The sequence below is a fragment of the Triticum urartu genome, chromosome 7 (genome assembly GCF_003073215.2).
Source record: "Triticum urartu cultivar G1812 chromosome 7, Tu2.1, whole genome shotgun sequence".
NCBI lineage: Eukaryota > Viridiplantae > Streptophyta > Magnoliopsida > Poales > Poaceae > Triticum > Triticum urartu.
This window is the reverse complement of record NC_053028.1, coordinates 696,011,128-696,032,350: the sequence shown is the minus strand read 5'-3', so window position 1 is coordinate 696,032,350 and position 21,223 is coordinate 696,011,128. Positions and strand designations below refer to the sequence as shown.

Genomic DNA, 21,223 nt, shown 5'->3' with positions numbered 1-21,223 from the left:
AGGCCTGACGTGCACCTTCAATGCAGACGGATCGCTTGACGACCTCCAGCCGTGGGCAGGCATCCACAAGCCGCCTCACCAGGCTGAAGAAGTTGTTCAGAAGAGCGTCGCCTGGCCACAACCGGACTATGAAGCCCTTCGTGGACTGATCGGTTGCCTTATGTAGCTCGGCCATCTGCTTCAGCTGGTCGCTCATTGGCACCGGATGTTCGGCCTCAGCGTACTGAGACCAGAACAGCTTCTCTGTCGAGCTTCCGTCCTCGGCCTGGTAGAATAGTGCGGCATCAGACACACTGCGGGGCAAATCTGCGAATGCTCCTGAAGAGCTCCGGATTCGGGTAAGTAATCGGTAATTCACCTTTGCATGCTTGCTTTGCGTATAGAAAGCCTTACCCGCTGCTATCTTCTTCATCGCGTCGATCTCCAGAAGGGCCTTCTGGGCCTCGGCCTTGGCACTCTTCGCGCTCTCACGGGCCACGGCAAGCTCAGACTCTCTCGTCTTCACACTACTAGAAAAAGGGCTATAGATGGGATTGATACTAATGGCGCACCAGACAAGCGGTGCGCCATTAGTATATACTAATGGCGCACCACCTACTGATACGCCATTAGAGTTGAAACTACTAATGGCGCACCTGGCCCAGGGTGCGCCATTAGTATCAATTTTTTTTTAACTAGTGCGCCTGTCCAAACATACTAATGGCGCATCCAGATACAGTGCGCCATTACTAGTTGTAACTAGTAATGGCGCACCAGACGGAAAGTGTGCCACTAATGTTGTTTTTTTATTATTCCCTTTTTTGCAAAACTACTAATGGCGCACTGTTCCACCGTGCGCCATTACTAGTTTAAACATTTAAACTAGTAATGGCGCACTGTGGAACAGTGCGCCATTAGTATGTTTTTTTTGCAAAACTACTAATGGCGCACCACCAGAAGGAGGTGCGCCATTAGTAACCTGGATTACTAATGGCGCATTTAGAGTTGGTGCGCCATTAGTAAGTGGGCAGCAACAAGATATTTTGGACAGCCTCTCCTACCCACACTCACTTTCTCCCCACTTCATTCTCTCCACCTCCTCCTTGTCTCGGGTGCCTCCTCTTTTTCACCTCATTTCCACCATAGATTCATTCAATTTAAGTGGTTAAATTACCTTGTTTTGATAGGTAAGTAAGGGGGGAAGCTATATTTATGTTGTTCTCCCTACAACAATGTGCACATGCACTTTTTATGGCCTAGCTAGATCTATGTATGTTCGTGGTGTTGCATATGTTTGTGGTGTTGCATATGTGTTTGTGTTTGGAGGTGTACCGGTATTTGAAATTCGATAGTTGCCAATATTTTGCCGGAATGTTGATTCATTTCCGTTTCGGCGAGAATTTTGGCATTAAGCATTCTTTTTGGTCCTATTTTTAGGGAAAGTCATGCCAAATTTTTTTGGTTCTAAAATATCGTTTTGCTCTACCCCGCAGGCGACCATGGTCCGCACGATGACCGAAGGCATCGTGAATAGGTTTTTGAGTCCGCGAAGGCCGAGATGCTTCAAAAGAACGAGACGGAGATAAGATGTCCGTGTCGAAGATGCAAGCTGAAGTTGCGGACCCGGAATCAGGGCAGGTGCGGGACCACCTGCTCTTGCGTGGTTTCATGGATGGCTATCGGTGGCAAGGTGATGAAGATGACTACGAAGTCGTCCATGGGGGCCGGGCAAGAAATGAGGAAGGGCAGCAAGACAACCACCGCGGCTCGGGCGGGCGAGAAGACGAAGAATCCCGAGGAGATGATCACGACGGTGATGTTGTACACAGTCATCATGTAGAAGATGCAGGACATGATGATGAGGAAGATGCCGGAGCAGTCGACGGGCATGATCATGAAGATGATGATGTCGGCGGAGCAGACGACGCTGGACCATCGATGGGCTGGGTGCAGGACCCTCATATTCAAGAGCTGCTTCTGAAGCAGACGGATAACGCAAGAGCTGCCGCCTGAGAGAAAGCCAAGATGGATCAACTTGAGTTAGACGCGGTTACTCCATTGTATGAAGGATGCAGGCCCGAGGATACCCGCCTGAAAGTAACTCTCATGGCTCTGGAGATGAAGGTAAAACACAAAATGACCGACGCATGCTTCGACGAGAACATGTCATTCTGGCACGAACGTATTCCCAAGGGGAACAAGTGCCCGACCAGTTTGGAGGAGGCGAAGAAAATCGTGTGTCCTCTGGATTTACCGCACGTGAAATACCATGTGTGCATGAACAATTGCATCATTTATCGGGATGAGCACGCGGAGTCTACCATATGTCCGGTGTGCGGCGTCACTCGATACAAGAAGAGGAAGAAAGCTCCTCGAAAAGTGGTGTGGTACTTTCCGATCACTCCTCGTCTGCAGCGGTATTTCGCGGACCCTAAGGTAGCAAAGCTCCTGCGTTGGCACGCGGATAGGGAGGAGAAGAAGCGAGAAGATGACGCAAATGATCCGGAGATAGATAAAAAAGACAAGATGCTGAGTCACCCTAAGGATGCGAGCCAGTGGCAAGCATTGAACTTCGAAGACCCAAAATTTGGGAATGATCCAAGGAACATCGTGCTGGGCGCGAGCACCGATGGAGTCAATCCGTTTGGCAGCCAGAGAAGCACACATAGCACCTGGCCTGTGTTTGTGTGGATGTACAACCTTCCCCCCTGGTTGTGCATGAAGAGGAAGTACATTCACATGAGTATGCTAATTGAAGGACCGAAACAACCAGGGAACGACATCAATCTGTATCTGGGGCTGCTGAAAGAGGAGCTTGACACGCTGTGGAAAACGCCAGCCAATACGTGGGACGCCGCAGAGAAAGAATATTTCCCTATGAGAGCCGCGCTGCTCACGACGGTGCACGACTATCTTGCTTACGGATATGTCGCGGGGCAGGTGGTCCACGGATTTTCTGGATGCGTCAGGTGCATGGATGACACAACGTATCGCCAGCTAGATAGAGATCCCGGGTCTTCGAAAACCGTGTTCATGGGACATCGAAGGTGGCTTCGCGACGATGACCCGTGGAGAAAACGCAAGGATCTGTTCGATGGTGAAACCGAACCCCGAGGACGCCCGCGTACGAGGAGCGGCGAGGAAATAGACGAGCTGTTGAAAAATTGAAAAGACTGCCCACTGCCGGGAAAGAAGAAAAAGGCGCCAGAGCCGGGAAAGAAGCGAAAGGCGCCAGAGCCTTTGCTGAAGGTATGGAAAACGAGGTCTGTTTTCTGGGACTTGCCATACTGGAAGATCCACCGTGTGCCTCACAGCCTTGATGTCATGCATATCATGAAAAACGTGTGCGAGAGTCTGCTTGGTACCCTGCTCAACATGCCAGAGAGGACCAAAGATGGGCCGAAAGCAAGGGCAGACTTGAAATCAATGGGCATCAGGCAGGAGCTTCACGCTATATATGATGATCATGATGATGATGATGAGGCGAAGCAAGACACGGAAAGTCGTCACAAAGGCAAAAAGGCCAAGAAGGCCGGAAATGACTACCCTCCCGCGTGCTTCACTCTAAGTCAGGAGGAGATCGAGCAGTTTTTCACCTGCCTTGTAGGAGTAAAACTTCCTTACGGTTACGCGGGGAAGATAAGCAGATACCTAGACCCAGCGAAGCTGAAGTTCAGCGGGATGAAGTCTCACGACTGTCACGTGCTGATGACGAAGATACTTCCAGTTGCAATCCGTGGGATCATGGACGCGCACGTCCGTGAAACCCTATTTGGCCTATGCAACTTTTTCGACGTCATCTCTCGGAAGTCTGTTGGCGTGAGGCAACTCAGAAGGCTACAGGAAGAGATCGTGGTGATACTATGCGAGCTTGAGATGTACTTCCCGCCCGCATTCTTCGACGTTATGGTGCATCTGCTGGTCCATATCGTGGACGATATCATCCAACTCGGGCCGACGTTCCTGCACAGCATGATGCCGTTCGAAAGGATGAATGGTGTCATCAAAGGATACGTTCGCAACATGTCACGTCCAGAGGGAAGCATAGCCAGGGGCTTTCTGACCGAAGAGTGCATCTCCTACTGCATGAATTATATAGGCATCGAGAACCCCGTTGGTCTGCCCGTCAACAGGCACCTCGGCAGGCTCGCTGGATGGGGTCACCGTGAGGGTCGTCGCGAAATGCATGTCGACTTCGAGGGTCGACTCGCCGACTTTGAAAGAGCAAACCTAGTCGCGCTACAACACATAGACGTGGTCGATCCTTGGGTGGTACAGCACAAAACCTTTATTAAGAAGACGTACAATGACCGAGGCCAACAGAGGACGGACGGAGATATACTCAAAGAGCACAACTCATGTTTCACGCGTTGGTTCAAGCAGAAGCTTTTGTCGTACCCTTTACATGAGGATTCTTCCGCGGAAGAACAACTCATATTCGCCTTGTCACAGGGCGCCGAGCACAACCTGATGACCTATGAGGCGTATGATATCAACGGCTACACATTCTACACCGAGGCCAAGGACATGAAGAGCGATGGTTATCAGAACTCCGGGGTAACGATGGAATCCTACACCAGTAACGACAAGGACAGATACTACGGAAGGATCGAGGAGATCTGGGAGCTGAGCTACGCTGGAGAGAAGGTCCCGATGTTCCGTGTCAGATGGGCCAAGAGCGTCCTAAAAGAAGACCGGTATTTCACCACCATGGTTATACCCGAAGCCAAATCCAAGACCGCGGGCGCAAACGTCACCGCGAAAAATGAGCCATGGGTACTGGCTTCCCAAGTGGACCAATGCTTCTTCATTACCGACCCGTCAAAGCCCAGTCGTGTTGTCGTGAGGAGAGGCAAAAGGAAGATCATCGGAATGGATGGAGTAGACAATGAGCAAGACTTCGACAAGTATGGCGACCCGAGGATCGAACATGACGACGATGATGAAGTAGCAGCATACACCACAAGAAGAAGCAGGACTACCCTACCTAAAGGACGTCCGTTCCATAGAAGAACTCCATTTGCGAAAAAGAAGGGCAAGAAGATTGTGAACAGATAGCTAGCTAAGATCGATTGTATTTAAATCGTAGCCTTCATTTCTCGATTGTATTTCATGAGAACTTTTTGAACTATCATGAATATTTTTAAATTTCATGGACACTCGATCTCGACCCCCCTCCATCTCGATCGCTATCCCACCTCGCCAGATCCGGTCCCCCTCGCCGCCGAGCACCCCCCGGTCCACCGGCCGCTGCCGCCGACCCCCCGCACCCTCGATTCCCCTACTCAACCGCCGCCGCCGACCCCCGCACCCCTCCCCTACTCAACCGCAGCCGCCGACCCCCCGCCCCCCGTGCACCCTCCCCCACTCCACCGGCATTACTGTTTGATGTAATTTTTTAAAAAATTATTACTGTCTTATAAAAAAAATATTACTATTATGATTTAAACAAGTTTGAACATATTTAAACACAAATAAGTATCAAACAACATTTTAAATGGATAAAAAAATTGTGGAGCCTGGGAATCGAACCCAGGACCTCCTGGTGTGAGAACTGGCTGTTGACCAGTCAAGCTAGTAGAGGGAACTTGGTGTGGATCAGTTCAGGTGGAAGATAACCTGTTGGCTCGAGCAGAAAAAAAAAATACTAATGGCGCACCACGGTGGGGTGCGCCATTAGTATGGATATACTTATGGCGCACCGAGGGGTGGTGCGCCATTAGTATTGTGCCCGGCCCCATCCATATTCCCCTCCCTCCCCGGCCCCTCCCTATCCCCTCTCTCTCCCTCGCCCTCGCCCTCGATCCCCTTCTCCTCTCCTCTCCCGACGCCGCTGCCCCACTGCCTCGACGCTGCCCCGCCGCCCCGACGCCACCTCGACGCTGCCCCGCTGCCCCGACGCCGCCTCGACCCCACCCTGCCGCCCCGACATCCTTGGTGGGAGCCCCTACATTGCCGGATTCGTCGTCGTCTTCAACCTATAGTCACCGGCGCGTCCGCGACGATTGTCGCCGTTCTGCTGCTCCTAAGCCACCAACGGGCCATCGTGTGCCTCCTCGGTGAGGCACTCAACCATTCCCTTCTCCTTCCTGTGCGGAACCGCCATCGTATTCGTCGCTCTGTTCGAGGCCGAAGCCATCATCCGCCATGGCCACGAGCTCGTCGTGGCCGTGCTTTTTTCCCGCGTCTCTGGCCGCCCCAGTTCGCCCCCTCGCGCGTGTGCACCTGCCCACGGCCGCGCCCCGCCCGCTGCCTTGCAACAGCTGCTGCTGCGTGCGCCTGTAGCCGCCACTGCCGTGTCTAACAGCTGCTGCTGCTGCTAGACATTGAATCGTGCTGCTTCCTTCTTCAGTTAACCCAAGTGTCAATTTTTTTTCAGTTTCGTCAGAATAAAAATGTACAAGGAGTCATTCTGTCCAACTCTGCTGAAAAATAGTTTTCTTGAGTTTTGATCATCAAGAGGACTCATCTTGTAAACGAACTCGTGCTGATAGTTGCAGCTTGCATTAGCTACAGTTTCAAGTCTTGTGGTTGTGATTACTTGACTACCTTTTTGGTTTTCTGGAAACACGCAGTGAATAATTTCCCATACTGATTCATCCCATATATCATCAATGACAAAGATGTACCTAAAAAAGTTTAACATCAAGCATGCACTCTGCTCTTTTGTGTGATATGGGACTTGGGACTTGGGAATTGGTTCTTTCTTACTACAGTCTTGCTGCTATAGTATGGCTCTGTTCTTGGTGGAGTACAATTTTGTATAAAATGAAATGCAAGGTTGCTGATACTGTAACCCAGATCACACAGATCAATTTTTTTTTCAATTTATGCAACTATAAGAGTACCAACCAGATTACACAAATCATTTTTGATCTGCAAGGTTGTTGTTGCTGTGATGGAGTAACTCTGTAAGATGGAGTACATGAGTACTGTAGTAGTAACTCTTGATTAATTATGGCATTGTGTGTCATAATTTGCTAGGTTGCATGGCATGTGCTGGATGAAGTTTATGGTGTAGTATCTGAATTGACTGATGTTGATGAACCTTTCCTGTACATATTTGGTTTGGTTGATTGCCTGGCATGAGCTAGATGAAATGATCTATTTCTCCTGATGTGAAATGATCCCTTTCTCCTGAAATGTTGATTAATTTCCTTTTCGGTTGAGAATGGGGCACTCCCAGGTCAAGAAAATTAGCAAAGGTCATGCCCAATTTTCTTGACCTAGAAGGTGCCCAATTCTCAACCGAAACTTTTATTTGTGAGCCTTGAGAAGATTAATTGGTTCCACAATGCAAGCCAACTTTTATTTCTCTTGCCTGGTTCCACTAAGATGTGTTATTGCAAGCTATTAATTATTTTTCAGTTGTGAGCCTTGAGAAGATTAATTTTTTCCTATATTGTAGCTTTAACAGTTTTCAGTGTTCCATCTTTCTAGTCTCCTATGTTGAATAGAGACATACAATTTTCAGTGTTAAATCAATTGTGTGATCTCTTTTTCTATGTTTCAAGGACTACCCAATACAAGTAAAGCAATTCCATCCGCCTCGCCCTCTCACCACGGCCACAGAGGCTCCTGGATCTGGACCAGCCGCCGTCGGACAGCAGCAGGTCAGTAAGCCTCTCTCTCTCTCTCCATTCATGTACCTTCCCCTGGCCTGCTGTGACTCACTCAACCCCCATTTGCATCTAGGCAGGCGGCATCCGTCACCGGCAGGCAGGCGACATCCATCACCGGCAAACCTCCCACGCACCGTGCCTCGGACGCACAGCAGCAGGTCAGACCCCCCTCCCTCTCTCTCTCTGGCACGATGAGTTATAGGATCAATGCCTAAGTTTTGTTGAGCACACAGATTTCTTTTCTGTAAGCATTGGTATTATGTGCTTCCCATATTTGGTATAAGATGATTTAAGCTTAACAAACAAAATGCACACCAAAACACCCCCAATTCCAGCTCCTTGAATTCTTAGAACTATGGATACCCAGCTCCACTAATTCATGGGCCTGTTTGCGAGAGCACCAGCTCTAAATAGCATTGCAAAAGCAAACATGTATCAACTGAAAGGAGGAGAAGTAGTTTATTTCATAGAGTAAACATTAGCACTATTTGACAGTAAAAGGTTTTAGCTAATTTGAATTAACTGAAAGCAGCAGTACATCATTTTTATTGACAGTAAAATGTTCAAAGAAACAGATATGTAAAACCCCCATAGTTATGTCTTTCGTACAATATGCCATGAAAAGGTGTGCCATTTTCATAGAAGAGCAAACCGGCCTGCCTTTCGGCCTTTTGGTTGCAAGTGCATTTCACTCAAATCACTCAGTAAGTGATGGCATTCCTTGTGAAATGTTCAAATTAGTTAAAACCTGTGCATATGTAAAAGGTTCAGTAAGTGATGACAGTAAAATGTTCAAAGAAACAGCTGAAACTCCTCTACCGGTGGTTGCACTTGTCTGCAGGATATGTAAAACATTTTTATTGACAGTAAAATGTTCATTTAGTTTCAGTAAACAAATATTGCCAAGCATGACATGGCCTTTGTGATCTCCTACTCCTGAATTTTCATGTCACTTGTGCTATTAGTAGTTTTTTGACAGTAAAAGGAATTTTCATGTCACTTGTGCTATCAGTACACTACAAGTGAATTTTCATGTCACTTGTGCTATTTATGTGGTCTGAAACTTGTCAAGTGATGCTGCTGCTGCTATCTGCGAGTTGCTGCTGCTAGTTGTGATTTTGTCAAGTGATGCTGCTGCTACTTGTGATCTTCTAAAATAACCCCTTTCTCCTGAAACGTTGATTAATTTCCGTTTCGGTTGAGAAATGGGGCACTCCTAGGTCAAGAAAATTAGCAAAGGTCATGCCCAATTTTCTTGACCTAGAAGGTGCCCGATTCTCAACCGAAATAAAAATTAATTTGCTTTAGTGGTTGGATTAGTTTAGTATTTTTTTCACACACTCAGACACCCTTGCTTGCCATGTGTGTGAGAGAGATAGTGAGAGGAGACAAGAAGAAGGGGGTTAGGAAGATGTTGCCTGCTCATCAAAGCTAACCATCTCCCCCTTTTCACCCCTTTTCCTTTGTCTTTTGTGGGTTGCAAGGAAGCTACTGTCTTAGCTAGCTTAGCTTGTGCACAAATCCCAGTGTTACAACCTTGTATCTTTGCAGCAACCAACTTTCTAGACACACCCCTGCATCATGCAACAGTGCCTTTAAGGTCCAAGGCAATATCACAAACATCATAGGCAATTTGACCAAACTCACAACCTTGTATCTTTGCAGCAACCAACTTTCTAGACACACCCCTCAAGAACTAGGTTACCCTGAGAACGTGGACTTGGACCTTAGCAACAACACACTAACAGGTTCTATCCCAAAACACCTAGGCAATATCACAAACATCTCTCAATTGTTCCTTGACAATAACCAACTTTTTGGCGACATTCCTCGAGAATTAGGTTATTTGGTCAACTTAGAGATCTTGTTCCTTGACAATAACCAACTTTTTGACCAAACTTTGTTCCTATTTATAGAGAAACATGGCCAACAACGATGAGGGCGGGGGTTCGGGCGGCAAGAAATTATGGGAGCTGTCCCAGGAGATGGAGGAACAACCTCACTTGTATGAGGACGCCGCCTTCCCCACCGATCCTGAGACCACTGATGGTACCGCCGAGGATGACCCCACTGATGCCACCACTGATGGTGCCGCCGAGGATGCCACCACTGATGATGGCGGCGCACGCACAGATGGCAGCCAACCGAAGAGGCAACAGAAGGACCGGCGCCCGACCGTGCTCCGCACCCTCAAGGAGGAAGTTACTGAAGTGGACTCCAACGGGAATCCAACGGCGCCCAAACGAATAGTCAAGGGGTACTCGCTTCAGCTCGGGTGCATTCTCCGGAGCACCGTCTCGATCAACACCGAGAACCTCAGGCATCCTGACCGAGGGAATTTGCGCAACCTCCTCTTCACGAAGCTGCACGAACGATACAAGTTCCCCGCTGAATTTGAAAACACAAGCCTCAAAGGGAATAAAGTGAACAATGCTGCCCTCACGAAGATGAGCACGGCCCTGTCTACTTGGAAAAGCAATGTGAAGAGAATGATCGAGAAAGGTGAGAGTTATGAGAAGATCAAGGAGAAAAATCCTTCGATCACCGAAGATGACTACAACGACTTCAAGATCAATTGCTCGAGCACCACAAGCTCCGAATCAAGTAGGTGGGGGAAAGAAATGCGGGAGATGAACTTAGGGGAACACACACTCGGTCCCGGCGGTTACAGAGTGGCGGAGCCTATATGGGACAAGGAGGAGGCGGACCGTGCCGAGCAAGGCCTACCGCCCCTCTTCGATAAATACGGTGACAAGCAGACCAGGAACTTTGTCAGGGCCCGGTACAAGAAGGACCCGAAAACAAAGGAGCTTACCACGGATCCGAAGACCAGGGCGCTTGAGCTTGTTCTGGTAAGGAATACACCCCCGCGTAATTAGCTCCATATGGTTGCATTCTAATTAATGAAGCCAAATTTCTAAATGGTTCACATTCCTTCCGCAGGCAGCTGAAAGCAGTAGCGGGGGGTCGACTAAGAGCAACCCTTGGGACACCACTCTAAATAGGGCGTTGAATGTAATGAAGAACAAGGATAAGCTCAGTAAGCCGACGTCAGCTGGTCGTGTGGCCGGCAAAGGCTTGTTGACAAAATGGTCGTCATACTATAACACTAGTGGGCGAAAGGAGAAAAATACCAGCTCGGAAAGCCAGGCGCGCGAGGTTCAAGAACTCAGGGCACAGGTGGCGCGGATTCCGGAGATTGTCCAAGAGCAAGTGCAACAACAACTCGGAGCGACGATCACCGCCATTGTGCCTACCTTGATCCAGGGGATTAGTGCGTGGATTGCGGGCGGCCAACAGGGGCCGCCCCCGATTCCTAGCTTCACGGCCAGCAACTCGCAGAACGCGATGGCGGGGCCATTGGTGTCTCCGGCGGAGGCGACATTGGTGTCTCCGACGCCGGCACGGGAGCTTAATGCACCCGGGTGTACGTCGGCCGGCACCTCTGCAGCAAGCGGCCCCTCCGTCAACTGCACGCCCGCCGTTGGCGGTGCCTCGACATTAGCCGAGCTCGACGCCATCATCACGGTAACTAATTAAGCCTCTCTCGGCCGAGGACTTCATCTCCTTGCCTTTGACTGGGCATCCCTGACGCCCTACATGTTTTCGCAGGGCGCCGCCGACGTTCCATGCACTCTCCTGCACTTCGTGAACAACGAGTTGGTCGATGTCGCCAAGGGCAAAATCGTTCAACCGGGCAACCCCTTGTTCCACGGTACCCAGATGCCACCCAACTTGTTTAGGGTTCAACTGGTTCGGGTGCTGCCAGGCTGCGACAAGTTGTTACCTCCGATTCGACCCGTCGGGGCTGACGATGATGACGTGATGACCCTCAGCGCCTGCCTGAGCTGGCCCCTGCTTTGGCCGAAGAGCCAGATTCGTTTGGGGGCGGGGGACACCACCCCAAAGACAACACCGCCAGTCGTGCCGGCGCCAAGTCGGCCCCATGGCAAGACCGCCGCAACGGTGCCGGACATCCCTATGCCACTGGATCCAAACATGCATATGGCACAGGATCAGAACGACGACGACGATGATACATTTGCCAACGTCGATCAGTACTTTGCTGATCATGGGTACGGTGGCGACTTCATGGGGCCTCCTTCTCAAGAACCCAACCCAACAAAAGACGTGCGCGATCTAGCTGGTACCGCGGAGAAGCCAAGTTGCAACAGGCGTCGTCTGCAGTTCAGCTCTCAGGAGACGCCTCCAGCTGCCGACTTCACCGAGCCTCAGATAGGCAAGGTGCGAAATATGATCAGCCCCAACACACTCAAGAAGGCGGTCTGTGAGCAGAACTCGGTCCCATTACAAGAGAAGAAGAAGGCACGCAAAAGAAAGACTAACAAGGGTGCGGGCCAGCCGGCACCGAGTACGATCCGTGCTCAGGACAGGCCACCTTCACCTGAGGATATCTCGAGGAGGGTTCATGTGGCGGGTAGGCCGATGCTACCGAGAAATATGCTCGATGCTACAACCGGTGCTATGCGGAGTCTGCATGACAGTGTTCTTTCTTTGGAGAAGCGGCGTCTCGGAGAGAAGGATGTGGCATACCCGGTTTTCGCGGCCAAGGTGCCAGAGGGCAAGGGCTTTGTGGATAACTCCATCGGGGGTACGATCGTCCTGCGGTTTGATGACATCCACGCTATGTTGAACCTTCATCCGCTGCACTACACCTTCATTCGGCTATTTTCGCTGAGTATGGAGATGCGGATCATTCGCGACAAGACCCCGGACATCGTGATAGTCGACCCCTTCTACATGCGTGCCAAGATCTTGGGCAACGCTGGGGACCGGCAAGTCGCGAGTTCTTACCTCAAAGGCGTCATTCTGGCAAACCAAGATAAGGATAACTTCCTCGTGCCTTACTTTCCCGAGTAAGTCCTCCCCTCAACCGCCCCGTAACATATGAATTCTTAGATTTCGATCGTTTTTCTTTTAACATTCCGTGTTTTCTGCAGTGACACACGTTGCACGCTCATCCTCCTAAGCCCCAAATATTCCATGGCCACGTATTTCGACCCGGACCGTCAGTCGAACATAGACTACACAAATGTCAAGAAGGTTCTTGATGATGTTCTCCCCGGCTACGTCAAATCTGGAGGCACCTTCACCAGGCCTATTCGTAAGTACGGCAAGCACGTGTTCTCCCACAATACGACGTTCTGCTACGTCAAGCAGCCGCCTGGCGGTTAGAAGGGTGCCTACTACGCCATCCATCACATGCGGGCGATCGTACGGGACCATCATCACCTTCTGCTACCGAGTAGACTCAAAGATTGGGCCGCGAGCGTGTCGGCAATCTAGGACGCGGACATCAGACAAGAATTCTTTCGCATCCAGTCGGAGTTTGCGGAAATCATCCATCAAGATGTCCTTCGTACCTCGGGGCAGTTCTACCTCAGAAATCAACCATCCAACAGTGACATCGACACAATCCTACAAATGCAGGCTGACAACGCCCGTTCTTTCATGACTCCCACGATAGACGGCAGCTTCATCCACGCTCCGGTCCCTTGAGTCGAGTCGAAAGCAGTGATGCTGTGTCTAGTTCTGAAACATCGATTGGCTCATGTTGTAATTAAACTTTAATGAACTTGTAGTATGTCTCTTTGGTTTCGAGAGTCGTTCAACTTAAGATGTAATCGATGCTATTAATGTCTTGCTTTTCTCTTCCGATCGTTCTGTTGCATACTTATATATTGCTTATGTACTGTCTGTGAATTGGTACTAACATTTCGTTTGGCTACTGCATAGCGATGCCGTGGTATGTCGTGTACAAGGGTAAGGTTCCCGGAGTCTACGACGACTGGGAGGAGTGTCGGAGACAGGTTCACCAATTCAGCGGTAACAGTTACAAAGGGTACGCCACTAGGGCCGAGGCCGAATCTAGATACACCCGCTATCTAGCGGGAGAGGGGAGGGAGCGTTGGAGGAACCGGATGAAGACGAGTTTCATCGTGATGATGCTCATCGTGATGACCGCAGCTGTCTTCTATGTGATGGTAGTTTAGATGATCGATATCGACTTGTAATGTGAAGACAAACTCGCGGTCTCGAGACTTGTAATACAATGTTCTATCTTTGTTCGGTCTTTTCAATTCGGAGACTAATATGATGAATTGTATTCGGAGACTAAAATGATGAATTGTATTCAGAGACTAATCTTCTATTGTATTCGATGAATCTGTTGTTGATGTGTGCTGTTTATATTTTGTTCAATTATACATTTTGTAACCTGTGCAAAAAATAGAAAATTAAAAAATAAAAAAAACCTAATATTCATTCTAATGGCGCATCACACCATAGTGTGCCATTAGTATGCCAAAGGATACTAATGGCGCATCATTAGACAGTGCGCCATTAGTATGCCGAACTTACTAATGGCGCATCTCGTTGTGGTGCGCCATTAGTATGCCAAAGCACCTGGGTATACATGGCCCCCTGGGAGGCATACTAATGGCGCACTGTTGTATATACTAATGGCGCATCTGAGGTGCGCCATTAGTATACTAGATACTAATGGCGCACCCGTGGTGCGCCATTAGTAAAATATACTAATGGCGTGCTACTAATGGCGCACCACTAATGCGCCATTAATGGCCAAATTAGGTGCGCCATTAGTAGGCCTTTTCCTAGTAGTGTCAAGTCAAGCTCCAACGCCTCGTGCTTTGTCACGAGAGCCTGGAGCTCTTGCTGCACCTCGCCCACCCGAGCCTCGTGCCTCTCTCGCTCGGTGCGCTCCTGGGCCGCCTTTTCTTCGGCCTGGGACAGCGCTTGCTTCAGGGTCGCCACCTCGGTCGTGGCCCCTGGCAAACATACAATGATCCTGTCATTTAGCAATCGCGTCCTTTTTCTCATCTACAGACGGGGTATTACTTACCCTTGTTCTCCTTGAGCTGCCTCTTAGCAAGGCCGAGCTCTTTCTGGGACCCCTCGAGGGCCTCCTTGAGTATGACGACCTCCGCAGTTAGTGCGGCGGACGCCAGCAGCGAAGCCTGCATATGCATATTGACATACTTATATTAGACTCCTGCGATATTATTTGATCCTCTGTTCGGCTTTTCTTTGTGAACACCAAACAAAGCATCAGGGGCTACTGTCTATGCGGTAATACTTCTACTACATTTTAAAACACTTACCTCGAAGCCGGTTAGAAGGCTAGCACAGGCTTCAGTCAATCCGCTCTTGGCGGACTGAACCTTCACTACTAGGAAAAAGGCTACTAGCAGCGCGGGTAAAATGGCTACTAGCAGCGCAGGTACCCGCGCTACTAGTATCGGGCTACAGCTAATAGTTAGTAGTAGCGTGGGAGGAACCCGCGCTACTACTAACTTTGTTTGTAGTAGCGTGTGCCACCCACGTTACTGCTATTACAGACCCGCGCTACTACTAATGAAGTAGTAGTAGCGTGCCTACAATACCAGCGCTACTAGTATCCTAAATACTAGTAGGGCACTTTTTTTCCAACGCTACTAGTAGCAAATTAGGAATTAAAATAAAATAAAAATAGATGTAGTATTCATGAATGGAGATCAGAGACACGTCCAGTGCAAAATAAATTTCACAGAACCATCTTAACACTTGTAGTGTTCATGGATGCAACATTCAACATCTCAACTCGAAGAGATCACGAGGACACACACAACCATCATCAAAAGGTTGGTACCTTCCCTAGCGTTTCACCACCAACCTAACCAGACCACTTCTCTAGATGTATGTACAAAGCGTCGAGGTCCTCCACCTTGAGGAACTCCGGACGGTGGCGTCGTCCTCCACCTCGGTGATGTCCGGACGGTGGCGTCGAGGTCCTCCACCCCGGGGACCTCCTGTGTCGCAATCACCTGGACGATAATCTGTATGATGCGGTCGCGGGGCTTCACGGTGAAGTCTGACTCCGAGTAGTTGAAGAGCACGACTCCTAGCGGGCCGCAGTAGTCCTCGTCGATCACCCTGCACCCAGTCGAGAAAGTGAAAACTTGTTAGTTAGCTCCTGCTTGCGCAGGGTTCACGGAAGGGTCCGGCCACTTCCAAAGACGATAATAAGATACAATAACTATGTCCAGGCTTGGAAGATTGAAAATAAATTAAAAGAGAAATGTATTCAAGATAATAACACACAACAATTAGATTGAAAACAAAGAAAGCACCTGCGCACGCTGCCCTTGCCCCCGGTCACTGGCTATATCCCAGTCTCGCACGTCCTCAGCTAGGATTTCATGGTTGTTGAACCTTTTTGCTCTGCAGGGAAGCATTATGGACAAGATCAAAGATAGTTTAAGAGACAGACCATAATCCCAGTTCGCTACAGGATATCATTTCAGCTTTAAATTACAGAAAATATCTTAATATAGGCGAACATGTGTTCACCTTTCTGATCTGCAGCAGCTACACCTGCATCATATTTGGATACACCTTCTGCCTCAGCCACACCGTTGACAACATCATGACGCTGTCATTTGCAGGTGCAAGAAACCCATCAGATGAATCACAGTATGTACAATATGAGCAGTGCAAAATAGAAACATATCTTGTCCTAATTTACCAGTTAGCATCATGGTACAGGTAGAGTTGATTGCAACAGTCACAGGGATCAAAAGGAACAACAGGATAAAACAGCAAAGCATAAATCATATGGACACACAGAACTAAATGAGCAAGGCTGTTCATTCAGGTTCAGAGGCAATCAACAAGATTACTAGTGAGGCGTGGCCCTCTCGCATTTCCACCGATTAACACAACTGGCTAAGACGACGACGCGCACAGAGCAGCCTAGGCCCTCTCGCCACGGATGCGGCGTGCGAGCTGCAGAACAAAGTCTTGGTACTGTGCATATTCACTGAAGGTTAAACATGTTCTTTTACTGAAATCCCAGCTGCAGAACAAAGAAAGCGCCTACTGCTGGTAGCAAAACCAATATGTTTATGAGGAATATATAGATGTTTCAAATCAAAAGACCAAGTAGAATAGATAAATTTAGTCAGGAATCTGTTGTAGCATGGCAAACCCCTTGTTTCTAAATAACATGTATGCTAGTCTGTAGAGCTAGTTCACTGGGATTATTACTATGGTTTGTATGCTGGTTCATTTTCCATGAATTTCCCTCTAATTCAGCTTATCGACGGATGATTTTTTAAGAGAAAACTAACTTTACATATACGTCACACATAGAAAAGGTCACATGCCATAAGGTTTTTCTGTTAATTAGTGTGCTATCGCAAGAAAACTTAAATGAGAATGTAAAAAAAGTAAAAAAAAAACAATCCTGCAAGTCATAATATGGCTAGTCTGTACGTATTGGAACTGAACCACTTTGAATAATAAAAGCATCAGCAGGCAAAGACCAGAAGATCAGAATCTATTGTCCCTAAGGGCTTAGATCTCAAAGAATATATAAGATGCGTATGTAAAATATGGCAAAAGGGGAACATACCATGCATGGAGTCACTGTTATGAAATTTCAGTTATCTCACCAGTCCGCTGTAGTTTTTCCACTCGGCAGCGTCCACCGTCCACGTAGTTTCTCCACTCGGCAGCGTCCGCCGACGGCGGCGGCCTCCTGATTTGCTACAACCTGCCATCGGTATGCCTCCACTCAGAAGCAGAGCAGGTATCCACCAAAATTCAGCCTGACAGCTACATGTAACCCAAATTCAGACATACTACATGTAACCCAAATTCCTCTACAACTGAACTTGTAACCACCAAATTCAGACAAGCAAGCAACCAAATCAATTGGGTCATCAGTGAGTCACCTGCAGCATGACGGATTTGATGACATCGACATATCTGACGGCGAGGTCGAGCGACATACGGCCGGGGGGGGGGGCATGGCGTAGCACCTGGTGCGGCCCCTCTCGACCTTGCCGAGCTTGTCGAGGTTGAGCACGACGACCATGGTGAGCATGGCGGCGACGCCAGCACTGAGGGAGTGGCCCGTGAAGGTGAGCATGTAGGCGGGGTACCGGTCGACGAGGTCCCGGAGCAGGTCGCACTCCCTGTCGAGCACCCAGCCGGCGGCGCGGAGGAGGCCGTTGTGGACGTAGCCGCCGTCGAAGCGGCGCTTGCCGAGGAGCAGCGCGTAGTCGGACTCGCGGCTGAGGTTGAGGCCGCGCAGCGCGAGCACGAAGTCGGCGTGCGCGTGGTCGAGGTAGACGAGGTAGGGCGTGACCCGGCCCCCCGTGTCGGCATAGGTGCGGCGGCGCACGATGTTTGAGGGGTTGAGGAGGAGGTGCGGCAAGCGAGGAGGTCGGGCGGGGCGTAGTTGGCCATGACGAGGCGGCACATCCTGGGCACGGGCGCAAAGTCGGCGGCGGTGGCATGGCCCCAGGTGGCGCTGTCGTGCTAGCCGGAGTGGACGCATCGCTTCCACGCCCTGCAGCGGGGCGAGCCGTAGGCGGTGGCGGCGCTGGGGGGGGGGGGCTGCCCCCCATGGCGGGTTGGGACTTGGGGGGGGGGGAGAGGAGGTGGGAGCGGAGACGGGATTGGGGATCTGGATCGGGCGTTGAGTGTTTTTTTTGAGACATGGCGTGGGATGGTTGGTGGGGTGGGAGCAGATGCAGGTGGTAGCGTGGGGTTTACAACCCACGCTACTACTAACGACTTAGTAGTAGCATGGGTTTATAAACCGCGCTATTACTATAGCTGGTCCCGGAAGGCACGCTGGAAATCGCTTAGTAGTAGCGAGGGGTAAAAACCCGCGCTACTACTATCGGGTTATTAGTAGCGCGGTTTCCTCAAGCTCGCTACTGCTAATTAGCAGTAGCGTTTGTTTTTAAACCGCGCTGCTGCTAAGATTCTGTGTATAAGGTTTTCCCTAGTAGTGCTTCTGGATCACCGCACTCATGATAGTGCGGTGCTCCTCCTCGATGGAAGCGCTGCGAAGCGCTTCCAACATAGTGTCCGACGCCTCTGGATGGACAGAGGTCACCGACACAGGCGTCTCACCCTCCTTAGAGGGGACCGCCTGCCCGAGCTCGGAACCGTTGGAGGGTCCAGCGCGGTGTTCAGCTGAGGGCCGAACTCGGAGCCCTCGGGGACCCCGTCCCCTTGGCTCCCGGAGTCTGGAAGGTCGCCTTGAGGCACCTCCGGGACTGTCCCCCCTCGATCCGGTGGCTCTTGAGATAGCACCTTGACATCGTCAGCTGGATGAGGGGAGGTGGCGGTCGGGACTGGATCGCTATCCATGTCCGACGAGCCCAGGGAGCCGTCCGAGGATACCTCGATATTGGCTCGGGGCAGCCTGTACAATTGAGTTCGGCGTTAGGGAAAGCAATGCGACAAAGGAATCCTATGGGTTTCTTTGGTATCCGAACACTTACGATCTCCCCTGGGGCTTGCCCCTGGGCAACCACTCGTCTTCACTTTCGTCGGCAGCGGTGGAGCTGTCCAGAAGGAGCGTCCTTCCCTTCTTGGACACTTCGGCCTCCCCAGTTGGGGCGACCTTCCTTTTCTTGTCTCCCCCAGTCGGTGGGGGAGCCTCTTCTTCCTCTTCCTCGTCTTCGGGGGAAGAGTGCGCAGCAGAGTCATCAGACGGTGAGTCCGACGACGCCTGGCGTCGGGAACTCTTTCGAGCTCCCTTGGCCTTCTTGGTCTTCTCCGTCACCTTTTAAGGGGCCGGAGTCAGCATCTTTGTCAGAAGAGCGTCTGCGGGGCCTTCGGGCAAGGGAGCCGGACAGTCGATCTGTCCGGCCATCTTCTGCCAGTCCTATCAAAATTACGGGAGTTTAGATCCCGCATAGAGCCAATCTATATATAAAACAAATATCCTGTAAAAGGTAAAACAACTTACCGCACTGGCGTGGCGCTTCGCGCTGAATCCGCGATCCTCAGGAATGGGGGGAGGGACCGCGGCGCCCTTGAACAGCACCCTCCAGGAATCTTCATGAGTCGTGTCGAAGAGCCTGTTCAGAGTTCGGTGCTGTGCCGGATTGAACTCCCACAAGGTAAACTCCCGTTGTTGGCACGGGAGTATCCGGCGAACGAGCATAACCTGGACTCTGTTGACAAGCTTGAGCTTCTTATCCACAATGTTCTGAATACATGACTGGAGTCCGGTCAGCTCTTTTGAATTAGCCCAGGAGAGGCCCTTCTCTTTCCAGGAGGTGAGCCGCATGGGGATGCCAGATCGGAACTCGAGGGCCGCTACCCATGCGTGGTCGCGCGGCTCGGTGATATAGGACTACCCCGATTGCCACCCCTTTATGGTGTCCACGAAGGTGCCCTCGAGCCATGTGATGTTGGGCATCTTGCCCACCATGGCGCCTCCGCACTCCGCCTGGCGGCCGCTCACTACCTTCGGCTTGACATTGAAGGTCTTCAGCCATAAGCCGAAGTGGGGCTTGATGCGGTGGAAGGCCTCGCACACGACGATAAACGCCGAGATGTTGAGGATGAAGTTTGGGCCAGATCATGGAAATCCAGGCCATAATAAAACATGAGCCCCCGGACAAAGGGTTGCAGAGGGAATCCTAATCCACGGAGGAAAGGGGTGAGGAATACCACCCTCTCATGGGGCTCGGGGGTGGGGATGAGCTGTCCCTCATCTGGGAGCCGGTGCGCGATGTCGTCGTGCAGGTATCCAGCTCTCCTCAGTTTCTTGACGTCTCCCTCCGTGACGGAGGAGACCATCCACTTGCCTCCCGCTCCGGACATGGTTGGAGAAGGTTGAGATGGAAGTGAGAGCTTGGGCGCTAGAGCTCGAGTGTGCGGGAGCGGATGAGCAGAGGAGGAAGAAGGCGTGGATAGAAAGGTGAATCCTTATCCCTTTATATGGGCGGACAAAATTGAGCGTCCCCACTTGCCTGGTAAATGTCGCTTATCTCCCAAGCGCCGCAATTGATGGCGCGGTTGCGTTACCCACGCCCGTATTGATGAGAATCCCGTAATAAGGGGACACGATCTCTGCTTTAACAAGATGTGTCGAAGAACTGCCTCGCGTTATGTGCGGGGCTGGTTAAGAGAAACGGTTTGAATAATCGCCGGGCCATGAAGTAACGTCATGCTGCTGAAACAAGCTAGCAAATTGGATCTGCAAAAACATTATTCTCTCTACGGTGGAATGTGGAACTTATTTTGCAGGGTCGGACACTATCCTCGTATTCAAATTCTTCTGTGATGTATTCGGAGAAGGAACCCGCCTTGCAATGCCGAAGACAACTGCGCGCCGGACTCATCGACATTGAAGCCTGGTTCAGGGGCTACTGTGGGAGTCCTGGATTAGGGGGTCTCCGGACAGCCGGACTATCTCCATTTGCCAGACTGTTGGACTATGAAGATACAAGATTGAAGACTTCATCTCGTGTCCGGATGGGACTCTACTTGGCGTGGAAGGCAAGCTAGGCAATACGTATATGGATATCTCCTCCTTTGTAACTGACCTTGTGTAACCCTAGCCCTCTCCGGTGTCTATATAAACCGAAGGGTTTTAGTCCGTAGGACAACAATCACAACATACAATCATACCATAGGCTAGCTTCTAGGGTTTAGCCTCTCTGATCTCGTGGTAGATCTACTCTTGTAACACCCATATCATCAATATCAATCAAGCAGGACGTAGGGTTTTACCTCCATCAAGAGGGCCCGAACCTGGGTAAAACTTCGTGTCCCTTGCCTGCTGTTAC

At 50.4% G+C, this 21,223-nt stretch overlaps 1 pseudogene; it reads right to left on the bottom strand.

The window, feature by feature from the left end:
- Window positions 1-15,989: 15,989 nt before the first annotated feature.
- On the bottom strand, window positions 15,990-18,739 carry LOC125519453 (annotated as a pseudogene).
- Window positions 18,740-21,223: the final 2,484 nt, after the last annotated feature.